The sequence below is a fragment of the Pinus tabuliformis genome, chromosome 3_1, assembly GCF_031772625.1.
Source record: "Pinus tabuliformis cultivar Carrire ecotype Pingquan chromosome 3_1, CPIR1, whole genome shotgun sequence".
Taxonomy (NCBI): Eukaryota; Viridiplantae; Streptophyta; class Pinopsida; order Pinales; family Pinaceae; genus Pinus; species Pinus tabuliformis.
The window spans coordinates 222,642,175-222,666,895 of NC_142301.1; positions in this window are offsets into that span (position 1 = coordinate 222,642,175).

Genomic DNA, 24,721 nt, shown 5'->3' on the forward strand with positions numbered 1-24,721 from the left:
CAACTGGTCCACATTTCGTTATTTGGAAATTTCACCTTGATCATCTTCCTATAGACTTCATCAGCTTCTGTGTACTTAGCAAAATTGGGTTTGCTGGTGAATAGATGTTTTACTTCATGTTCTATGTAAAATAGATTCTCCAGGCTATCATAAAGTACCTTTCCTATAGGTAATGTTTTTACTCCTGAAGAACTTGCTTGGCTCTTGGCCTGCTTCTCTAATTTCTCCATATAGTCATCCTGTGTCATTCACTTGTTATTTATAACCTTTGGACTAGGAAGGCCTTTCTCTCTCAAAATTCCATACTTCAACATGAAGTTTTCTATATCTCCCTGAATACTCTGACACCTTTTCTCTAAGTTAAGCATTAAGTTCCTTTTAGTAAGAACTTTATTTATTTCTATGATAGTAGTTGTTCTGTCTTCAATTTCCAACTTATCTAGTTGGTACCTGTTCGTGTTATTTAAAAAATCAGTTAACTGATTTGCCTCTTCGGGCTTATCTCCTAGTTCTTCTTTAGTCTTCTATATAGCTTCTACAACTATTTTTACTAATTCAGTCTGTTCAAAAGTTACCTAGATAGGAGGCCAAATATCATTGATGGAATCAATGATATTGGCCCATAATATATTTCTCATATCTCCCAGTGGTTTTTCTAATTTCAAGTCCTTTTCCAGGACTCTGATTCTTTCCTCCATCCTTTTGTTTTTTTTTCTTCTTCTTTGTTTTGAATCTGTGCTAGCTCATAGTCTGTTTCCAAACTTGACATTTGTTCCTTGAGATTTTTCAATTATGTAGCCTGGATACTTGATTTTTCCATGGCTTTGATCACTTCATCTGTTTTTTATGTTGTTGTCCCTGCACTAGTTGATGTACCTATAGTTGGACCAGTCTCTGCTACTGGCAATGCTATCACTGGTGGAAGTGTGGGTGCCAAAGAAGCTACTAGAGTAGAGGGTACTTCTGTAGAAACTGTTGGTATGACAGTCTGAGGAGAGGTGGCCAGCTCACTCTGCTTAGACTATATTGCCTTCTCCAATTCTTTTTCAGTTTCTTTTAACTAATCATTTAACTTAAGGACTAGGTCCATAAGTTCTTCCTCCTTTTGTTTCTCTATGACTTCTGCAGTTTGAGGATGGTGGAGAGGAGGGATTTTAAGCTGCTTCTTCAGTGCAGCTATATCATCATTTTTCTTTTTAATCAATTTTTCTGTTGCTTTGACATCTTTGGGATCATGTCCCAATTCTATCACCAAGTCTTCTAGAGTTTTTATCCTGGTGTCTTTAGCCTGAGAGGAGGCCCTTTCCAGTTGCAGCTGTGCAGTGGTGTTGTGCAATGAATTTTGCAATTGGTGTGTTGTGATGGCCTTATTAGTCAGTGTAGAATAGACCATTTCACCAGTCTGCTTGTGTAGTTCTATTTGGTCAATAGGATGGATATCCTTTGCCAAAACTTCAAAATTAGTCTTTAAATAATCAACCATGGATCTTGGTTGTTGCACAGTTGGCTTGAGGAAGCTCATCTGCATTTTTCCTTCCTTTATGTCAAAAGCTGACATAAGCCTAGTCTGGTTAGTTGGAGCCATTTTGAGGTAGTGAGCATAGGTTTGAGCTTTTAGTTTCTCATTCCTCGCTTTAATTTCTTTATACTTTCCTTTAATGTCTAGGCTCTGTTCAGGGGGAGCCCTAAAAGAAGATACCTCTGTGCTCTGTTGTCTTTCCAATGCTTGTACCTATGAGACAGATGGTGTGCCTCCTGTTGGAATGGTTGGCCTGTTGTCACTTCTTTCAGCTGTTGAGTTGTCTACTGCTTCCTCACTGTACTCCTCCTCTACATATGGGTTTAATCTTTGCCTTTTAACAAAATTTTATTCAATAGGCATAGTAGAAGCAGTGGCTTCATATCAGCTTCTCTTTAAATTCTTCTCCTCATTTAGAGGAGTCTATAAAACAGGAGGTTTGCTCATGATTTGTTCAGTTTGAGCAAGCTCCTCTGATATTTCAGGCTGCTCTGACTCTTCTTGTTGTTCTGAATCTTCTACTTGTTATGAGGTTCCTTGTTGCTCTGATGGATTTGTGCTGTCTTCTTGTGACTGCTTTTGTGATGAAGTTTCTCCAAACACCTATACAAACAAACCTTCATCAAACCTTTTTTCTAAGTCCACCATTACATTTTCAACTTCAACTTGTGTGCTATCTTGATCTATCAAAGTGCCTTCCACCCATTCTGTTTGGTTGGCATATTGTTCAATTTCTAGGATCCTATGGTGGATATAAGGAGATAGCTTATGTTTTTGCCTTCTGTTACAAATGAATCCATGGGGGTCATAGGCCCAGATGAAACTCTGTTTTAATCTCAATCTTTGGAGGATTTCATTTGCCTCCTTTCCTGCTTCTCTGTTATTGCAAATAAATGGGCCTAAATGATCCTTTATTCTTAGTTGTGCCTTCTTCTTGGTTTTAACAAAGTGAATCTCATCAGAGTTGATCATTTGCCTATAGTACTCCAGAGAAAATAATCGCATGGGGAGATATCTAGGTAACTTGTAAGGAGGAAGCTCACACCCATAAATTCTGATTTCAGTATGGTTTTGGTACAAGTACCAATCCCCTACTTTGTATTGTGTGGACAATTGGAGAACACTCTTAACGTCTACACTAATTGTGGGAGGGGGACTTCCTAATAACATTGTAGTCACCGAATGTAAAAATAGGTCAATAAAATCTGTGTATGGATGGTGAGAATAAAAAGACCTGTGGAATAGAGTAGTCCAGAAGATGACAGATCTAGGATTCCCTCTAGTATCAAGCTTTTGGACAAAGAAGGGAAACTTATCAGTTTGGTAGTAGAGAGATAGGTGATACAAGACTAATGTATACTTGAACACCCTCTCATTTTCAAGTCTCATAAACTCATCATGCATTTTATCTGCAATGAATTTAGCATAATCAAACTTGACTGCAGGAGATTGACGGGGGGTAAAAATAGACATGCTAGCAAAAATAGTCTCATCTATATATTCATTAGTGGTAGAACCTAAAATTCATGGTAGCATTGTTGTGATATCTTTGCCTAGCTTAGAAAGAAGGCTGACATGTAAGGAGGAAGGTCCTTTGGCATGTGTTTTTCTTCAGAGGTGAAAGTCAGACAGTTTGGAGAATCTTTCAAGCAAATCAGCAATGCACAGGGGGGTGAGGTCTTGACCAAGCTGCAACTGTAACATCTCGTTTATGGACTCAGCTGTAATGGTAAATAGGATTTTATGTTCTGGGGATATTACAGCTTTCATGATAGGGTCATAGTTTGCATGGTAGTAATGAATAATTTCTAGGAAGACATGAACACTAGGGAATTGATACTTGGGCAAGTTTGTTTCCCAGAGACCTATCTTATCGGCATGGTTCAAGTAGATATCTCGGTATTTGCAATGCAATTTCAAGGGGGTTTCGTCAAAAGTGAGGTGTTTTATATGGAAATCTTTGTCAGCTAGGGGAAGATGGTCTAAATCTCTGTGAGGAGTGGTAACTGGCATGACATTTAGGGTGACTGGGGCATCCATCTTTAGTTATTTTGGATTCAAGGACGGGGGCAAGGTATTCTTGGGGAATTATGAAAAATGGGTCATCTCAGCGAATGTCAAGATTGTCAAATGGCTTAATTTCACTAAATTACTTAATTTTTTCAGCAATTTAGTTCAGGTTCAGTATGGAAAACAGGTTTTCTTGGTTAAAACGGGGTAAATACCTGGTTATGGTTGCATAGAGAGACAACTGGCTCTGGTGCACTGTTTGTATGGAGCGCACGGGTCTGCAATGGCAATCGGGAGTTCAACGGCTTCTGGAGGTTGACAGTTGAAAGCAGGGTGACGACTTGAACGTGCTCTTAGTGTGCATGGAGAACAGAAGGTTCTTTTTCTTGGTAAAATAAAAATAATGAATATTTTTGGGTTTATTGGCAAAGTCAATGCTTTTGGCGCGTATAATGGAAATGAGACAGTTGACAGCAGCTGATGGAAGTGATGTTTTGTCATTTAGCGAACGTGGTAAGCGAAATCTATCTCACTGCTTATGAGGGTATGGTGGTATTGGGAGAGGTCCGACCGATGTCGTTCATTGGGCGACACGTAGCAGTAGGGTGTACAGTAAAACCACTCACATCAGGCGGGTAAATTTCGGCGTCAGGGGCTGCCCGATATGAGCATCAACCGTCAGATCTGAAGGGGTCAAATCATACAGTGGTCGGGGAGGGGACTTGCTCGGGATTTTATGGAGGGGCTTGACAGGACAAAAATAATGAATTTATGGAGATTAATGACATTGGGGGTGATGTGATTGGAGGAAAGCTATTAATTAATCAATGTTTGATTAATTAATCCCTTTTAACGTGGTGAATGGTTACAGTTCTTAATTACTTGCAGATCGATTAATTAACCCATCTAATTACTTTATTATTAAGGTTTATTTCAAACCGGGGCGGGATATTAATATAAGGGATTTTAATAATATATATGGGGATGGGGTGTATTTTCCGGGAGTTAACTATAATAATTTAATGTTAATATGAAATGGAAAGGGGGACAAGAATGCACTAAGTAAAATGTTTTGAAATATTTTCACCTTTTGGCATTTAAACATTATAACTTAGGCTTAGGTGCATTTTGTGGGTTTTTTGTGAGGAGTTTTGTATGAAGATAATTACTTTTCCTAAGAAAATAGTGATTTTACTCTAGGAAAAGGGGTTTTTAGGGGAAATGAGTGAATGATGAAGGGGGTTAATGTTGATGAGGGGGTTTTAGCACTTTAGAACCTGTAAATCATTGAGCCGAGGGTCCGGTCCCTCCAAAAGTCAGAGAAATGCTTTGAGCCCCTTTGACTTAAGGTTTTAGGCACTTAGATTTGTTATTTGTGGGGAAATTAGTGAAATTATGGGTAAAAGGAATGAGGAAATTAATAACTTGACTTTGTAAATGTCTCATTGTTATCCATGCTTTTAAAGTAATATGATGATGAAAGTAAATGATATGAGTTTCAACTAATCAATCATCATACATCATTTTGCAACCATTCATCTACTTACCCACCTACACATCCTACCATTTTTTCTACTTTTTATTAGGGTGCACTTAAATTGGCAAACCCTTATCAAACTTTTCTTTTCTTTTACAATGGAAATCTATCTAAGTCTAACCTTATTACATCCAAGGGCTCATATTAGACTATTGAGCTCCTTTTATTTACTCTACCTAATCTAATTATCTACCAAGATTACACTGTTTGGTTAGATTTTATTCTCTATCTATCAACATGAAATGCAAAACATGAAATATCCAAGTTTAAACATTTTGACTATCCATGGATTTTGGCAAAGGTAACAAGCTGCACACAATCTTTTTATTTTACATCAAAGTAAATGGTAGTGGCATTTTGACTTGCACACTTTCATGGTCTTTTTCTTTTCCTTGGGGTTTATTTTTCATCTTTTTTTGACCTTTTTCTTTCTTTTTGTCCTTCGATTTTTCTTTTAAGACATACCCTCTTTACATTTTTTATTTTTTTTTGAATTTTTGAATATGGAAAACATTTTCAGAAAGCAAAGGTATGTACATATTAGAGAGATAAACTAAGTCAATCATAAATTATGACACCTATTGGTATAGGAAAACAATAGTGGCTCCACTTGGGGATGGATTTCCCTGGTGTAAAGTCAAGAACTTTAGATCAATGGCCTTCTGAAAGACTATGATTTTATTTTGCAATTTTTCCTTTATTCTCTTGTTTTATTAATATTTATGATAGTGACATGTTTGAAGCTTAGGGCCTTCTCTTCGGGCTTCAACTCCAAAACTTTACCATCCAGTCCACTCTAAACAATATGAAGGATATAATATGTACAACTGAAACTGATAAAATTAGTAACTTGAATCAATATAGTGCTTCAACATTCCACCATTTATTGGTCCTCCTTCTACCTCTTTACCATTTAATTCTTTGAGAAAGTAGGCATTATTACCACTGAAAGCATATATAATGTATGGACCTTTCCACAAGAAGTCAAACTTCCCATGTTTCCCTTTATCTTCTCTTCTGGAGTTCCACTTCAAAACTTTATCACCAAGGTCGAAGTCTTCTGCCTTGGTTCTTTTATCAAAAAAATTCTTGAGCTTCTCCTGAAGTACTTGGGATCTGATGTATACATCCTCCCTGGTTTACTGCAAATGAATGGTATGATTGATTCTCCTCTGAATATCATTGGGCTCGACTTGGGATTCTTGGAGTAGTTTCATCACTGGGATTCCTACTAATGAAGGGAAGACTGCTTCCATCCCATAGACTAACTGATAGGGACTAGTACCAATAGATTTCTTAGTTGTAAGCCTATCTGCCCACAAAGCATTGATAAGTTTCTTCTTCCACGTTTTCTTATTGTCTTCTAGGATTTTTTTTTAATAATATTCATTAGGCTTTTGTTGGAAGATTTTGCAAGTCCATTCCCTTATGGATAGTAAGTTGTAGAGTGACCAAGGGTTATATGGTATTTATGGCAGAAATCAATCATCCTCTTTGATTTAAATGTTGCAGCATTGTCTGTGATAATTTTATTGGGGCAACCAAATATGGACAGAATATTGGCCTCTAGAAAACCTATGATGACAGTATTAGTGGCTTGTCTGGAGGGAATGGCTTCTATCCACTTTGTAAAGTAATCTGTGGCAGTCAAGATCCACTTACGTTGAGCAGAAGAGGGGGAGGTGAATTTCACCAATGAATTCTAGACCCCACTGTTGAAAAGGTTTTTCAGTAGAAATGGGTTCCAAAGTTAAAGGAAGAAGTTTTCTTTTTCCTTCAAATATCTGACACTTGTGGCATGAGGTTACAAATTTTTTCACATCAAAAAACAAGGTTGGCCAGTAAAATCCAACTCTAGGGACTTTATCAGCTATTGTTTTCCAGTAGAGGTGTCCTCCACAATCACCTGCATGAAATTCTTGGAGTACTTTGTTAGATTCCTCCTTTAATAAACAATTCAATAGAATGCCTTCATGATTTTTCCAAAATAAAGTATTATCAATTATGCAGAATTTCAAAGATTTCATTTTCAAAAACCTACTCTTGGTTCTGGACAACCCTGGAGGAGCTTGTAAATTTTGTAGAACGTATATTATATCAGCATACCAAGGTGAATCTAAAAAGGCCTGGCTGATCTGTGGAGTCGCCATCTCCTCTTCGTTATCCAGTTCTGCAATAAAATTTATACCTAGGGCTTGGCAATTTGTTTCAACCATAAATTTGGCCTATCCCTGGCCTTTGATTAGTTTTGTAAGTTTGATCTCTATGTCATATTCTAATATGGTAGCTATCCACTTCCCCTTTTGCCATCAACTCCATTTTGCGTTCGAATGTCTTTGACCACAGCATTGGGAACATAAGCTACTATGTGAGAGTACAAGATATAGACTCTGAAATCTTTGATAACTTTTACCAAAGAAAAAGCTTGTTTTTCCATTATGTTATACTTTAAGGATGCATCTCTTAGAGCTTTACTAAAGAAGGCTATTGGTTGTTCAAATCCCTAATCATTCTTCTGTAGTAAAACAACAACAATACTATTTTCAGATGCAAAAGAAAAATGATAAATTCTCTGTCAAACATTAGACTTATGAGGACTGGTGTTGAGACAAGGCTAATTTTATATCTTCAAATGATTTCTTGGCCTCTACTATCCATTTAATAGCCGAATATTTTTTCAACATATTATTTAGTAGTCTAATTAGTTCAGCTAGATTAGAGATAAATCTTCTTAAAAAAATTATTTTTCCTAAAAATGCCTGAAGTTCTTTGATGTTTCTAGGGTGAGGTATTTGCAGAATAGCTTCAATCTTGGTTGGGTCAATCATGATACCATCTTTAGAGATAATGTGGCCTAATAATTTTCCTTCTTCCAAACCAAATAAAGACTTCTTTGGATTTAGGGAGATGTCATATTTCCTGCATTTAATAAAGACCTACCTAAGATGATCCAAGTGTTGTTAATCTAATTTGGGAAACACTATGATATCATCAAGTTATATAACTAGGAAATCATGGATTTCCTTAGCAAAGGAAATATCCATTGCCCTTTGAAAGGTGGCCCCTGCATTTTTAAGTCCAAAAGGCATTTTAACATACATAAAGGTACCCCATGGGGTAGTGAAAGTAGTCTTTTCTTGATCATTAGGATGGACTAGGATTTGGTTGTAACCAGAGAAACCATCTAAAAATGAGATCCTTGTGGAACCTACTACCCTCTGCAATATATGATCCATTTTTGGTAGGGGATAGTTATCTTTGAGTGAAACTTTGTTTAAATTCCTAAGGTCAACACACAGTCTTATTTATCCAGTTTTCTTTCTTGTAGGGACAAGATTAGATACCTAGTCTAAAAACCTAATGAGTGCAATAATTCCTGCTTCATACATTCGTTTGATTTCCTTTTCAATAGAAGGTAGTAGAACAGGGTTAATTATTCTAAGATTTTGTCTAAAGGACTTCTGATCTTCTTTTAAAGGGATAGTGTGTTGTATGATGCTAGTATCATAGGATTTTAGATCCTCATAACTCTAGGAAAAAACATCTTGGAATTATTTCATAAGTTCCATATATTTCAGTTTTTCATTGGGAGGTAATGTTTTGGACAGTTTTATTAGCTTGGGATTTTCTTCGGATCCTATATTACATTCCTCAATGTCTGATTTCAAAGGCTCCATTTTAGGCTTTTTAGGAATATCATTAGAGTTGAATAAGTCCTCCAAAGGAGTTAATCCTTTGGGCAAGAAATTATCTTTGAGGTTTATGACTTTGGTTTCATCATCAATTTCCATTTGTTTTAAATCTCGAATATCTGTTTTTGTGAATTTTGTACGATGAAGTCTATCTATTTGATATTCTTCTAGTTTATTAATTTCAACTTTATCAGAGCAATCAAAATCTACTGTTCTGTCAGTGTCTATGTTGGTATTTACAAATTCATTGTCTAAAATTAAAAAATTATTGATTTGCTAATCATTCTCGAATACTTCCCAGTTCTTTAAATTTTCAAGAATTGCAGGTCTATGCCTAACCTCAGCAGTGTACTAATGGTTAGGCTCAAAAGGAAACTTACAAGTGCTAGAAAACATGGCTCAGATGTGAGCCTGCATGTTGTGTTTTCTGGGGATAACAGCAAGTTTGGTTTCTAAAAAGGTATTTAGTATTTCTATGACTATTCCTCTATAAAATCCTAGCCTAGGATCCTTGGTCATGTAAATAGCTTTAATTTGGTTGATCACTAACTCATAATCTCCCATGATAGAAACTCTGGTGGCTTCTAACTTTTTACCAGTTTTAGTCCTAACAGAAGTGCTTCATATTCGGCCATATTGTTTGTACATTTAAAGTTTAGTATGTAGGCATGAAATTCTGCATGATCATTATTTAAGTTGTATATCCATACACCTACTCTTGTACCTAGCTTGTTTACTGAACCATCAAATTTCAAATGCCATAAGATTTCATGTTCATAATTTTCATCTGGGGTGGTGGAATATTTCTTAACTAGGGCATCTAGATTTTCTTTGTTATTTGATATCTCATGAATTTGGACATTTGAATTTTCTTTTGCAATTTATTTTGGTTCTGTTGTTATATCACTTGGAGTATCTTCTTGATTAGTTTCAACATTGTAAAGAATAAAAGAATCCATGTCAGAATGTACTGAATATATAGGGAAGTTCTGAGGCTTCTCCTGACTACTCACTACATACTTCATCAAAGTTTCTCTATACAATTTCTTGGGATGTCCAAAGACTGAAATGGTAGCATAAGACATATCCAATTGCATAGATACTTGGATTTTAGCACCCCAGGATCTAGATAACAGCATGCCATACTTGGGTGGTATATCAGCAACAACAATGTCCATGAGTATAGTTTTGGCAGGGTACTGAACTAGGGAGACACACAAATATTTTATGAGACCTAAGCATTTAACCTGGCTTGAATCAAAGGAGAACATATCTTTATAAGGTCTGGTGATATCCAAGTTAAGCTTTTCCATTACACTTAGGCATAAGATTGTGTGAGGCTCCAGTGTCCAGCATGGCATTGTGTCGGATTTTGTCATGGATGTTAAGGATGATGTAGAAAGGTGGGATCCCTCCTTCAACTAGCTTTCCATTAACATCTGGTCCGAAAAGAAACTCAGGATGACCATCAAATAGATTCACATAATCTTCATTTTCAACATAGCTCAGAGATTTACTAATTTGAGATCTGTAGGTCTCATGTTTGATCAATTCTGTCAAAGGCACTGAAATTTTGAGCTTGGCCACCTATTCTCCCAAATTGAAAGGCAGAGGGGATTTATCTGTTTGAATATTTGGAATATTAGAGCCAACACTCTGAGCAGTTTGTTTTGCTTTTTCATTGTTAGGAATATTTTCAATTGAATTTTCTAATATGACTTCTGGGGGTTGTTCCACTATTCCTTTAAGGGGGACTGAAGTGGAAGGTTTCTCCTTAATAGGTTGGTTATCTATTACATCTTCAATGGTGGGGCTAGGAGGATTTTAATGTGGTCTAGAAAGGATTTGTAAGGTTTTTGTAACTGGAGGATTCTGATTTGTAGCTTTTCCTTTCTTAGGCTAACTAGGCATGTTTTTTAATTCTGATCGTGAACATCAATGTTCTTCTTGCTTCTTAAGTTGTATTGTTTATGTACCTCAAAAATAGTAGAGTCATACCCTTGCTTATAGTCGAAAGATTCTCTTGTTTGAGTTTGTAACTGTTGGAACATGTATAATTCTTGATCATCCTGAGTTAGGAAAACAATTTCTTCATTTTCTAGGCCCATCAAATTTATTTGAGTATCTTGTTCAAGGTCTTCTAGGTGTGAGGTCTCTGCATAATTTTCTAGGAAAGGTGGTCTAATGTCCTGATCAAGACCATTCTTTCCAGTGTTTTGGTTCTGGTTTTTCCTAAAATTTGGATTTCTCACTAGATTAGCCTGTTGGTTATCCCAATGAGGTTTCCTTTCAATGATTTATATTCTATCCATCAACCTTTCCATTCCTTTGGCCAAAGAATCCATTTTTTGGTCAAAGGGTGAAGTTTCATCTTTCAAGGGTATTCTTCTCTCACTTCTAGTTCTAGCTCTTTTGGAAAGCAGATTAACTTCAACGCTTACTGCCGCACTCTACATTTCTTCCAGAGTGGGGGGATTTCTTTCTCTTAATTGAAAAGCCATATCTATATCAAATCCATCTAGAAATTTGATCAAGGCTAAGACAAGCGGAGGTCTAAGGTCAAGTGGAATGGCATTATATACATTATTAAACCTGGTGCAATAGTCCTGAACAGTTTCACTTGGACCCCTTTTAAGGTTTTCATATTCATATAAAATTTGAAGGGGGTCTTTCTTCTTTTCCCACCTATTTAAGAATTGTTGCTAAAGGACTCTTAGACTATCTATGTTCTGAGGGGCTAAAGATCTAAACCATGTTCTCACTTCCCCAGCCAGACTTTGGATGAAAATTCTCATTTGGACATCTGCTACATCAATCTCATGAAGTTCAAAATATTCTGTCATCTTCCTAGTGTGTTGTTGTGTTGTGTATGTTCTAGTGCCATCAAAAGTAACAATTTTACTCTAATAATGTTGTGGCATAACACATTGGGGAGCAGGCATCACAAGGGGAGCATATCTATTGGCCATGATTCTAGGTTGGGTAGGAGTGTGAACTGGAGTTGGAGTAACAGGGGGTGTTTGGGTTGAGGAGGAAGAACTAGTGGTATTGGTGGGATGTTTAGTGGTGTTGGGCTGAAGAGGAAGTGAAGGAATGAATGAAGGAGTGGACTGGTCTTCAGAAAAGTGAGGGAATAATGATGAACCAACAGAAAGTGAAGTTGTTTTAGAAAGTCCAGGGTTTCTATCAGTGGTAAGGGATGACTAAGGGGAGTTTTGTAGATGTCGATCAATTAACAAATTGGCTCGTTGGATTTCAATTTCTTTGATGAATTCTGGATCTTGGACTAAGTCCAATAGTTCACTATCAGATGTGGGTCTAAACAGAGAAGTTTCAAAATATTTGTCAAAAGGAAGATCTTCTAAGAACAGCCACTCAACAGGGCATGAATGTGATCTAAATAAAGGTCTAGGGCTGACTGAACTCTCTTGTCTTCTAATGATTCTTGGAATCAAGTTGGGATTTTCAAACACAAGGGGAGGATTTGGATTAGGGTTTGCCCTGGTGTAATGAGTTCTCCCTGAAGCCAGATTACAAGTCTTTTAAATGCTTCTATTTTATGAATGTCTACAATAACTTCTAACAATCCTTTAAGATGCTTTAAATTAAATTTTCAGGTTTCTCAAATGTTTATTTCAACTAAGGATTTGTTCTTCCCCAGTATGGTCGGCACTATGTTATCACTCAGATTTTCCTTAGAAGTTATTTGAAAGAAGGAAAGGATCCAAGGTAACTACAAACCAATATTTTAAGTATAGATCCTAGCCAATCTAAAATCAAAGAGGGATCTCTCTTTATGATTTAGCATTGTTTTGATATAATATTAGGCTAGCTATTAATGCTTAAGGGATTTGTTTTGATTTATTTGGTGGAATTAAGGAAACAGATGGGCATAGTAGGTATTCAGGCCATTGGGCTATGGAGTCAAGTTGGAAAATTCTAACAGGATTTGATTAATCACTGAGGTAAGATTTCACAAGGCAAGCTAGCACAGCAAGGACAAATCTGAAAGTCTTGAAGAATGGAAACCTTAACCAGGGCCAAGGGCAATGAAGAATCCTTGGCAAGGATCAAGATGAATAAGGGAAGCTTGGAAAATAGCAAGGGAAATTAAGAATCCTATACAAAGTGCCAACAAAAGTAATGAATTACAAAAGTGAGGGAGCAATTAAGAATTCCCAGACTTAATCAGTTTAGTAGAAAACATTAAATAAGTAAACAGTTACAACAAAGAGCACTTAAGCTAATTCTGATGATATTATTCCTTGTTTGCTTTTAAGAATTATAAGAAAACACATATGATATTTCATAGCATAAAGGAAAAAAATATTCAAACTCAGAGAAATGATACTTATTGTTTCCCACAGTGCACATGAATCAAGTGAAATGTCCTCAACTTTATTTAAACCAGTAAACCAGTCCAGCCTTGATTACAATAGCTCCTTTAGCTTAATACAAAAGTCTACAGAAATACTTTTTAATCCACTCTAATTACTTCAACTTTGGAAGTATTTATACAAAATTTGATACAAAATATCTCATAACTACGTGAGAATTAATCTAGGAAACAAAAAATATCTTCAACACGAAGATAGAGATAGATGGAAAACAAATTGTTTGTTGTCCCTTTATTTTGTGAGTGTGCTCGCTGCTGGAATTCAGATTTGGCTCATGCAGTTGCCTTAGTAGTTATGTGTTGGATTCACTCTTATTTTCACCTACTGATACTCTTTATCTGTGCTGATACTCTTTACCTGTGTTGTTTTATCTTTCATCCAGTATTTCCAGATTTTACCATAGTAAACAATTTTTACTCCAGTAAGTTAGTCCAACTGGTCCACATTTCGTTATCTGGCAATTTCACCCTGATCATCTTCCTGTAGACTTCATCAGCTTCTATGTACTTAGAAAAATTGGGTTTACTGGTGAATAGATGTTTTAATTCATGTTCTATGTAAAATAGATTCTTCAGGCTATCATAAAGTACATTTCCTGTAGGTAATGCTTTTACTCCTGAAGAACTTGCTTGGCTCTTGGCCTGTTTCTCTAATTTTTCGATATAGTCATCTTGTGTCATTAACTTGTCATTTATAACCTTTGGACTAGGAAGGCCTTTCTCTCTCAAAATGCCATACTTCAACATGAAGTTGTCTATATCTGCCTGAATACTCTGACACCTTTTCTCTAAGTTAAGCATTAAGTTCCTTTTAGTAAGAACTTTCTTTATTTCTATGATAGTAGTTGTTTTGTCTTCAATCTCCAACTCATCTAGTTGGTACCTGTTCGTGTTGTTTAAAAAATCAATTAACCGATTTGCCTCTTCTAGTTTATCTCCCAGTTCTTCTTTAGTCTTCTGTATAGCTTCTACAACTATTTTTACTAATTCAATTTGTTCAAAAATTACCTGGACAGAAGGCCAAATATCATTGATGGAATCAATGGTATTGGCCCATAATATATTTCTCATATCTCCCAGTGGTTTTTCTAATGTCAAGTCCTTCTCCAGGACTCTAATTCTTTCCTCCATCCTTTTGTTTTTTCTTTCTTCTTCTTTGTTTTGAATCTGTGCTAGCTCATAGTCTGTTTCCAAACTTGACATTTGTTCCTTGAGCTTTTTCAATTCTGTAGCCTGGATACTCATTTGTTCCATGGCTTTGATCACTTCATCTGTTTTTTCTGTTGTTGTCCCTACACTGGTTGATGTACCTGTAGTTGGACTAGTCTCTGCTACTGGCAATGCTGTCACTGGTGGAAGTGTGGGTGCCAAAGAAACTACTAGAGTAGAGGGTACTACTATAGAAACTATTGGTATGATAGTCTAAGGAGCGGTGGCCAGCTCACTCTGCTTAGACTGTATTGCCTTTTCCAATTCTTTTTCAGTTTTTTTTCGCTGATCATTTAACTTAAGGACTAGTTCCATAAGTTCTTCCTCCTTTTGTTTCTCTTTGAATTCTGCAGTTTGGGGATGGTGGAGAGGAGGGATTTTAAGTTGCTTCTTCAGTGCAGCTAGATCATCATTTTTCTTTTTAATCAGGTTTTTTTTTTTTTTTTTTTTTTTTTTTTTTTTTTTTTTTTTTTTTTTTTCTGCTTTGACATCTTTGGGATCATGTCCCAATTCTATCACCAAGTCTTCTAGAGTTCTTATCCTGGTGTCTTCAGCCTGAGAGGAGACCCTTTCCAGTTGCAGCTGTGCAGTGGTGTTGTGCAATGAATTTTGCAATTGGTTTGCTGTGATGGCCTTATTAGTCAGTGTAGAATAGACCATTTCACCAGTCTACTTGTGTAGGTCTATTTGGTCAATATGGTGGATATCCTTTGCCAAAACTTCAAAATTAATCTTTAAATAATCAGCCATGGATCTTGGTTGTTGCACAGATGGCTTGAGGAAGCTCATCTGCATTTTTCCTTCCTTTATGTCAAAAGACAACATAAGCTTGGTTTGGTTAGTTGGAGCCATTTTGAGGTAGTAAGCATAGGTTTGAGCTTTTAGTTTCTGATTCCTCACTTTAATTTCTTTATAATTTCCTTTAATTTCCAGGCTCTGTTCAGGGGGAGCCCTAAAAGAAGATACCTTTGTGCTCTAATGTCTTTCCAATGCTTGTACCTGTGAGAAAGATGGTGTGCCTCCTGTTGGAATGGTTGACCTGCTGTCACTTCTTTCGGCTGTTGAGTTGCCTGCTGCTTCCTCACTTTACTCCTCCTTTTCATATGGGTTTAATCTTTGCCTTTTAACAAAAGTTTGATCAATAGGCATAGTAGAAGGAGTGGCTTCATCTCAGATTCTCTTTAAATTCTTCTCCTCATTTAGAGGAGTCTGCAAAACATGAGGTTTGCTCGTGATTTGTTCAATTTGAGCAAGCTCCTCTGATATTTTAGGTTGCTCTAACTCTTCTTGTTGTTTTGTATCTTCTGCTTGTTTTGAGGTTCCTTGTTGCTCTGATGGTTGTGTTTTGCGCTCCTGTGGCTACTTTCATGATGAAGTTTCTCCAAACACATGTACAAACGAACTTTCATCAAACCTTCTTTCTAAGTCCACCATTACATTGTCAACTTCAACTTGTGTGCCATCTTGATCTATCAGAATGCCTTCCACCCATTCTATTTGGTTGGCATATTGTTCAATTTCTGGGATCCTATGGTGGATATAAGGAGATAGCTTATGTTTCTGCCTTCTATTACAAATGAATCTATGGGGGTCATGGGCCCAGATAAAACTCTGTTTTAATCTTAATCTTTGGAGGATTTCATCTGCCTCCTTTCCTGCTTCTCTTTTATTGTAAATAAATGGGCCTAAATGATCCTTTATTCTTAGCTGGACCTTCTTCTTGGTTTTAACAAAGTGAATGTCATCAGAGTTGATCATTTGCCTGTAGTACTCCAGAGCAAATAATCGCATGGGGAGATATCTAGGTAACTTGTAAGGAGGAAGCTCACACCCATAAATTCTGATTTCAATATGGTTTTGGTACAAGTACCAATCCCCTACTTTGTATTGTTTGGACAGCTGGAGAGCCCTCTCAATGTCTGCACTAATTTTGGGAGGGGGACTTCCTAATAACATTGTAGTCACCGGATGTAGAAATAGGTCAATAAAATCTGTGTATGGATGGTGAGAATAACAAGACTTGTGGAATAGAGCAGTCCAGAAGATGATAGATCTAGGATTCCCTCTAGTATCAAGCTTTTGGACAGAGAAGGGAAAATTATCAGTTTGGTAATAGAGAAACAGGTGATACAAGACTCATGTATACTTGAACACCCTCTCGTTTTCAAGTCTCATAAACTGATCATGCATTTTATCTGCAATGAATTTAGCATAATCAAACTTGATTGCAGAAGGTTGACCGGGGGTAAAAATAGACATGCTAGAAAAAATAGTCTCATCTATATATTCATTAGTGGTAGAACCTGTTAGCGTTCGAATTTGCCTTAGGCTGAGGAAGGCAAAACTCGAGGCCACATCAAACCACACTCAGCCTCGTAGCTAGCCCTACAAGGACAGGAGAGGGCTCTCTCCGATCAATCTCAGCAAAAGGTAATCAAAGAGGCTCGAGATGACTGAATTGATGACTAATTTTAGGCTAGGTATGAAGTACAAGGATTATGGAATTTATTTTTTGAAATTTTGTTGAATTCAAGGGAAAGGCAATTTTGGGTGCGGGGATGAGGCATAGCTTTTGCAGAGGTCTACTTGGGGCAAGATAGGCGATTGTTTTGATGCCTTTAAAGTGATTGAATGAATAGACCTAACAGGTGAGGAGCTAAGGAGAGCAAGGAAGTCTCAAGGATTCTCCTTAAACTGAAGAAAACATGGAAAATTAAACAAATTTAAAGGCAGAGCATAGCAAAATTATGGATTCTACCTTAACACTTCATTTTTTAATTGCAGAAGATTAAATAAGGAAAGTGGTACACATACACAACTTACAAGTACTGAGAGAAACACACCATCAACACATATGGCCACATGAATCCCAAATAGTGCTGCAAAACCCTGGTCTATCCTTTGCCAAAAATGCAGATAAAATATGTACAATAGTGTATTAATCTATTCCCAAGAGTCCAACCATGAAAATGACTAAGAAAATACATAATATAGGCAAGCCAACCCATTCCCTTACCTCTAGGGGTCGAGCTCATCATCCTAGGAGTTGTTTCAACCAATTCTAAACAAATAATTACAATCTAGGCAGTCAAAACAACTTGCCTCTATAAGGTAGGAAACTGATTCATTCATTTAATTTTCACTTTTTAGTGAATGAATCTTCTAGAACAAGTAATAAAGTGCCAAAATTATGTTGGCATTATGAGACAAGTATTGTCCTTGATGGCAAATCACACTGATAACAAATCATAGTGCAGAAGGATAGCAGCAAGGAATTGATGATCAGTCTACAAGTATGAAGAAAAATATATACATGTTGGTTCACTATATACCAAGTCGCGTATACAAGCAGGTTCACTATATACCAAGTCGCATATACGCAGGTTCGCTATATACCAAATCGCGTGTACACGCTGGTTGGCTTCAATAAAAGCGTGTGTATGTGGAAAACTTATCTTTGGTCCACGGCGGTTATTCCTTGGAAGTTGTGCCTATGGTTTTGGACCTTGGTGTCTCGACGGACGTGTTGATCCCTAGTTTTGAAGATGATGGTATTGGATTTCTATGGTTTTTGCCCTGGGTATTGAACAAGGCCTAAGGCTATATAAGGAGAAGGAAATCATTAGGAAAGGGCATCTGAAGTGTCTTGAATATCTGATGAAGTATTAGATCCAGTATGCAGGTTATTGGTTGATGATGTATTGCTTGATCTGAGCTAAGGAGAGATCTCATCGGTTGATGGAGAACAAGATCTAAGGAGAGATCGGGATCAAATGGTTTGAAATGAACTATCTTTATATAGTTGATTATGCGTATTTCTAGATCTGCATACTGACGCAATGTTATGTTCTGGGTATAACTGATGTCTGGTACAGCTGCAAGTTATGAAAAATTATTTTTAGATCTGTACGCAGGTTGTCTTCGGTAAAACCGCGTGTATACGCGGGTTGCCTTCATTGAAGTAGTGTATATCTCTTGGAGCTTGATTTTTGGGTTGCAGCTGGGTCTGACTGTTATTGCAGAGTTCTGTAGTCTGCTCTATGTTCTGGTGACTGGGTTTGGCAGGGTTTCAGTGGTTCAGTGATTGTTGGTTGTTTTGTAATCTGCTATGAAAGTTGAATGAATTGTGGTCTTCAGATTGTAATGTTGTGCTTCAGGAGTATCCAGTCTGAAAATTGATGAAAAGTGGTACCTGAAGGAAAGAAGATTGTAGGCCAGCACCTACGTACTAGTATCTTAGCTAGTACAAGAGCAAAGGGGGTTGGAGCTCCCTTCCAAGGAAGTTTGGAGAACGAGAGAAGGTTGAAGCCTTCTGCAGGTTGTAGCCTGCGTACTGGTATAAGGCTGCACCAGTACAAAAGATTGTAAACTGAAGTTCTTATTAAAGAAAGATAGAGACGACTTGCAACAGGTGGTTTTCACCCACATTGGGTTTCCACCTTATATCATGGTGTTCATGTGTGTGGCTTTTGTGTGATGATCTGTTCTGTTATACTACATCTGTTTACTCTTAATATGATGAATAATGTCCTGATGCATTTAACTGAAGATAAACTAACTGAATTATAAGATTTATGGTTATACGCTAGTTTCTTTAGACACAGTAGCGTGTACACGCTGGTTCACTTAACTGAAGTAGCGTATATGTTTCTGAGCATTGAAAAAGTTTTATTGATCTGATAATACTGATTCACCCCCCCCCCCTCTCAGTATTATTTCCAACAATTGGTATCAGAGCAGGGCCTTCAGAGAAGCTTGATCGTTTGAAGGTAGATCGTTCATCATGAGCAACTACGAGAGAGAAGCATCAATCAGGCCACCGGTTTTTGATGGGACAAACTTCAATTATTGGAAGGTAAGAGTTACTGCCTATCTTCAATCTCTTGGTACAGAAGTTTGGGACATCGTAGAGGCAGGCTACACTTTTCCTTCAGCTACTCCTACAGATGCAGCCGAGAAAAAGAAATATGAAACAAATGCGAAAGCAGTCAATACTCTATTGGGATGTATATCTCAATCAGAATTCATGAAGGTAATGCACTATAAATCTGCAAAAGAAATATGGGACAAAATTGTCACGAGCTATGAAGGAGACGAACAGGTAAAGCGTGCTAAACTTCAAACTCTCAGGATTAAGTATGAGACTCTCAGAATGTATAATGATGAAAGTGTGGCTAACTATTTCCTTAGGGTAGATGAGATTGTTAATTGCATGAAAAACTTGGGTGAAGAAATAAAAGAGGCTATTGTGGTTGAAAAGGTTCTAAGATCTTTGTCCCCCAAGTTTGAATCTAAAGTGTCTGCCATAGAAGAAAAGGAAAATCTGCAAATTCTTACTATGTCTCAGCTTCATGGAATTCTAACCGCTTATGAAATGAGAAAGGGAGGTCCATCAGACAGAAGAGAAGCTGCCTTCAAGGCTTCAGGCAAAGAAGATTATTATGAAGCAAGTCACGTGCCAGAAGATGAAGAAGAGGAATCAAATTTTGTCAGAAATCTTCAAAGGGGTTCTGGAAGGTTCAGAGGTAACTTACCTTTTAAATGCTTTACTTGTGGAAGAGTAGGTCATTATGCTGCCAGATGTCCTCACAAAAATAAGAATGACAAGGGAAAGGAACCTGTTAAATGGAACAAGAAACAAAATGAAAAGAAGAAAAGCTATTACACTCATGAAGATAGTGATGGCCTTTCAAATAGTGATGAAGATGAACAAGGTAATAGATATAAACTTTTAATGGCTTTTGAAGATGATGACTATATGGATGCTATAGATGTAGAAGGCTTTTGTGAAGAAATGAAAGATCTCAAAGTTTGCTTAGAAGAGAAGAGTGCTATTATTGATTCTCTACAATGTCAACTAGCTGAAAAGGAAAAACATCTTGAAAAATTGGAATGTGAGATTGTTTGTCTTAGAAAGGAGATTGAGAAAACAAAAGCGATTAATCTTAAATTTGTTAAAGGATCTGAAACCTTGGATGAGATTATTAATGTGCAGCGATCTCCTCTGATCAAGACAGGTCTTGGATATAATGGAGAAACATCTCAAGCCTCTACCTCTAAAAGCTATCTTGATGCAGCAAGGAGAAGCGAGCAAAGGCCAAATAAAAGTCATCAGGTGAATCAGGGACAGTTTACCTCAAGAACAAATAAAGACCATCAAGAAATTCGGGGACAAACTGCCTTAAGGACAAACAAAAGCTACAATCAGCCTCAGGTAAAATCTTCCCAATTTGCTCCAAGAATGAATGTGAATAGAAGCTATAATCGGTTGGATGATAGATCTGATTATCGCAGAAGTTTCTTTAATGGCCAATGCTTTTCTTGCCATAACTTCGGTCACAAAGCAGCTCAATGTGTTGCCTACAAGACAATCATGACTAGAGAAGCTCAAAAGCAAGGGAGAATGACTGGAACCATGAAAAGGACTTATAACAACTTTTCGGTTCTTGAAAATGAAGTTGAATGCTCTATTTGTAATAACTTTGGTCATGAAGACTCTGAATGCAGGAGTAGGTTCCGGAAGACAACTCAGAAGGAACAAACCTCAAATGTCAGAACATGGAGAATAAAGGAACCGCAACCAGAAAGATGTGGGATAGCCTTTTATGCAGAAGGTCAAGAAAGTCTATGGTACATTGACAGCGGATGTTCGAAGCATATGACAGGGGACAAAGAAAAGCTTGAGTCATATACCGCATTAGAAAAGGGGAAGAAAGTTTCTTTTGGAAACGATATCTCTGCAGCCATAAAAGGAAAAGGTGTTGCTCCAATGAAAGAGAAGGTCAAAGCTAGAAATGTTTTGTATGCTGATGGATTGAAGCATAATCTTCTGAGTGTCAGTCAGATGTGCGATCAAGGAACAGAAGTAATATTTAGATCAAATGGATGTTGTGTTCGTGACCTTGACACAGGTAAAACAGTGATCAAAGGAAGAAGGACTCCAAATAATCTATACATATTTGAAGAAGGACCACAACAATGTTATTTGAGCAAGGATGATGAACACTGGCTATGGCATCGAAGGTTGGGGCATCTAAGCTTTTCACAAATGAGGAAAGCATGCAAATATCAGGCAGTTCGTGGTCTTCCAGATATCAAAATTCCAGACAACACTATATGAAAATCTTGTCAGTTTGGAAAGCAAACCAGAACTAACTTTCCAGAGAAGGAAGGATCAGCCAGCATACCTCTTGAGCTAGTCCATACAGATGTATGTGGTCCATTTAGGAGAAGGACACCTCGAGGAGAAGAATATTTGATATTATTCATTGAAGATTTCTCCAGGTTTGTCTCGTTAGGGCTTATGAAGCACAAGGATGAAGCATTCGAAAAATTCAAATCCTTCAAAGCCTTGGTTGAAAATGAATCAGGACACAAAATTAAGTGCCTCAGATCTGACAGAGGTGGGGAGTTTACCTCAAACGAATTTTTCGATTTCTGTGAAGAACATGGGATAAGAAGAGAATTCTCTACAGCTAGAACTCCTCAGCAAAATGGGGTTGTGGAAAGAATGAACAGAACAATCCAACAAATGGCTCGTGCTATGCTTGATGAATCAGGTACTCCCGCAAATTTCTAGGGTGAGGCTGCACATGCTGCGGTTATTATTCTTAACAAAACAAATGTCCGAGTAAACAGCACTCAAACACCTCATGAGCTCTGGAGTGGTGAGACTCCTTCAGTGAAGCATTTCAAAATATTTGGGAGCAAATGTTATATTAATAATACTGATGAGCAACTTGGAAAACTTGAACCAAGAGCAGATGAAGGCATTCTTCTTGGTTATTCTCCACATAGCAAAGCATACAAGTGCTACAACAAAAGACTTGGCAAAATTGTTGACAGCATTGATGTAGTGGTTGATGAGAAGGGATATATTCCTAGGCAAGTTCATCATGAAGACATTGAAGAAGATGAACGCTACCCTCAAAGGCAGAATGATGAAGAAGAAGAACCTCAAGAAGAAGAAGAACCAGAGGAGCAGACAAGAATAGAAGAGAAGACTCCATCCAGATATGTTCAAAAGAATCATCCAGAATCTCAGATTGTGGGGCAGAAAGAAGCAGGAATACAAACAAGAAGAAGAATTGCAGAAGCTTCAAGATATTTGGTATTACTCTCTTCCACTGAACCACAAAATGTGAAAGAGGCATGCAAAGATGAATGTTGGGTCAAAGCAATGGATGAAGAACTTGAGCAGATCGAAAAGAACAACACTTGGGAACTGGTTCCTAGACCAAAAGATAAGAATGTCATAGGGACAAAATGGGTCTTCAAGAATAAATTGAATGAAAATGGAAAAGTAATTAGAAACAAGGCCAGACTTGTTTGTAAAGGGTATGCGCAGTAAGAAGGGATAGATTTTGAAGAGACCTTTGCTCCTGTAGCAAGACTTGAGGCCATCCAAATGTTCCTTGCTCTCTCAAGCTTTCAAAACTTCAAGGTATTTCAAATGGACGTGAAATCAGCCTTTCTGAATGGAGACTTAGAAGAAGAAGTATATATTGAACAGCCAGATGGTTTCATTCTTCGGAATGATCCAAACCTTGTATGCAGATTGAAAAAGGCTCTCTATGGTCTCAAACAAGCTCCAAGGGCTTGGTACTATCGGTTGGACAAATATCTTCACCAACAAGGCTTTTCAAAGGATCAGCAGATAACAATCTCTATATACAAGTTGAAAATAACAAATTGCTAATACTTGTTGTTTATGTAGATGATATTATCTTTGGCAGCAATGAAGAGACTATGAGTCAAAACTTTGCCTTGGTTATGCAGAAAGAATTTGAAATGTCTCTACTTGGAGAATTGACATACTTCCTTGGATTGCAAATCCAACAAAATGAAGGAGGCATCTTCTTGTCTCAAACCAAGTACCTCAAGCAGATCTTGAAGAAGTATGGCATGGAAGAGTCAAAGCCAGTATGTACACCCATGGTTACAGGATGCAGCCTCAGTGCAAATGATGAATCAGCAGCAGTTCATCAACCAACTTATAGATCCATGATTGGGAGTTTGCTTTATTTGACAGGTACCCGACCAGACATCATGCATGCAGTCGGAATAGTTGGAAGATTTCAAGCAAATCCGAAGGAGACTCATCTTCAGGCAGTGAAGAGAATTTTCAAGTATCTTCAAGGGACACAAAATTATGGCTTATGGTATCCTAGAGATACAGATCTCACACTTCATGCTTATACAGATGCAGATTGGGCCGGAAGCGTGGATGACAGGAAGAGCACAAGTGGTGGTGCATTCTTTATGGGCTCCAGATTAGTATATTGGTTCAGCAAGAAACAGAGCTCGATTGCCTTATCTACAGCTGAAGCGGAATATGTGGCTGCGGCATCTTGTTGCACACAACTTCTTTGGATGATGCAGACCTTGCAGGATTTTCAAATCACCTGCACTTCACCAGTCTCTATCTTATGTGATAATACAAGTGAAATCAGCATTTCAAAGAATCCAGTCATGCACTCAAAGACCAAGCACATACCAATCAAGTACCATTTTCTTCGGGAACAAGTGCTTGAGCAGAAGGTCAAGTTGGAGTATGTTCCTTCTAAGGAACAAGTTGCTGACATTCTCACAAAACCACTACCCAGGGAAACTTTTGAATATCTCAGACAAAAGCTGGGAGTAGTTGATGCTTCATCCTGCTATTGAAGCTTGTCTGTTCTACAGAAAAGTTGGTATACACAAGTTACGTAAGGGATATCCGCGTATATACGCCGATCTATGTTGGGAAAGTAGCGTGTATTGTGTATGCGTGTTGCAGAAAGCATATCCGCGTACATACGATGTTTTATGCAGGAGAAGTCACGTATATGGAGTTCTGAACAGTAAGGGCAGACTCTGGTTGGAGAAGGTCTGAGATGGGTATGCCAGAATGCAGCAGGCACAGGTTCAGGGGGAGCAGCTTAAAGTCTCATAAAGCATTGTTGGCATTTATATGCTTTTGGTTCTAGTACACAACTGTTGTTGGTTTCAGGAGGAGCTCAGAAGGAAATCTTGGTTGCTGATCTAAAAAGATGCTTATCAGATGCTGCTTGTGATCTTCATAAGTCTTGGTCTAGATCTGTTGTCTCTATGTCATGTATTTTTTTTGTAATATCTCTTTTATGGTGTCAAGGTCATGTAACGGCCTATGTTGGTTTCCCCACTATGCCTGGGATGAATGATGTAATATAATTGGTTGTTTCTTATGTATCCCCTCTTGGTTGGGAATATGGATTGAGTCTTTTGGTGATATGGAGGTCCCTTATGGTGTATAAGTCTTGGTTCTTTTGAAGAACATCTTTTGCAGATCTTGCCTACAGTCAGGGGGAGCATGTTTCAGCACAGCCAAGCAAAGATAT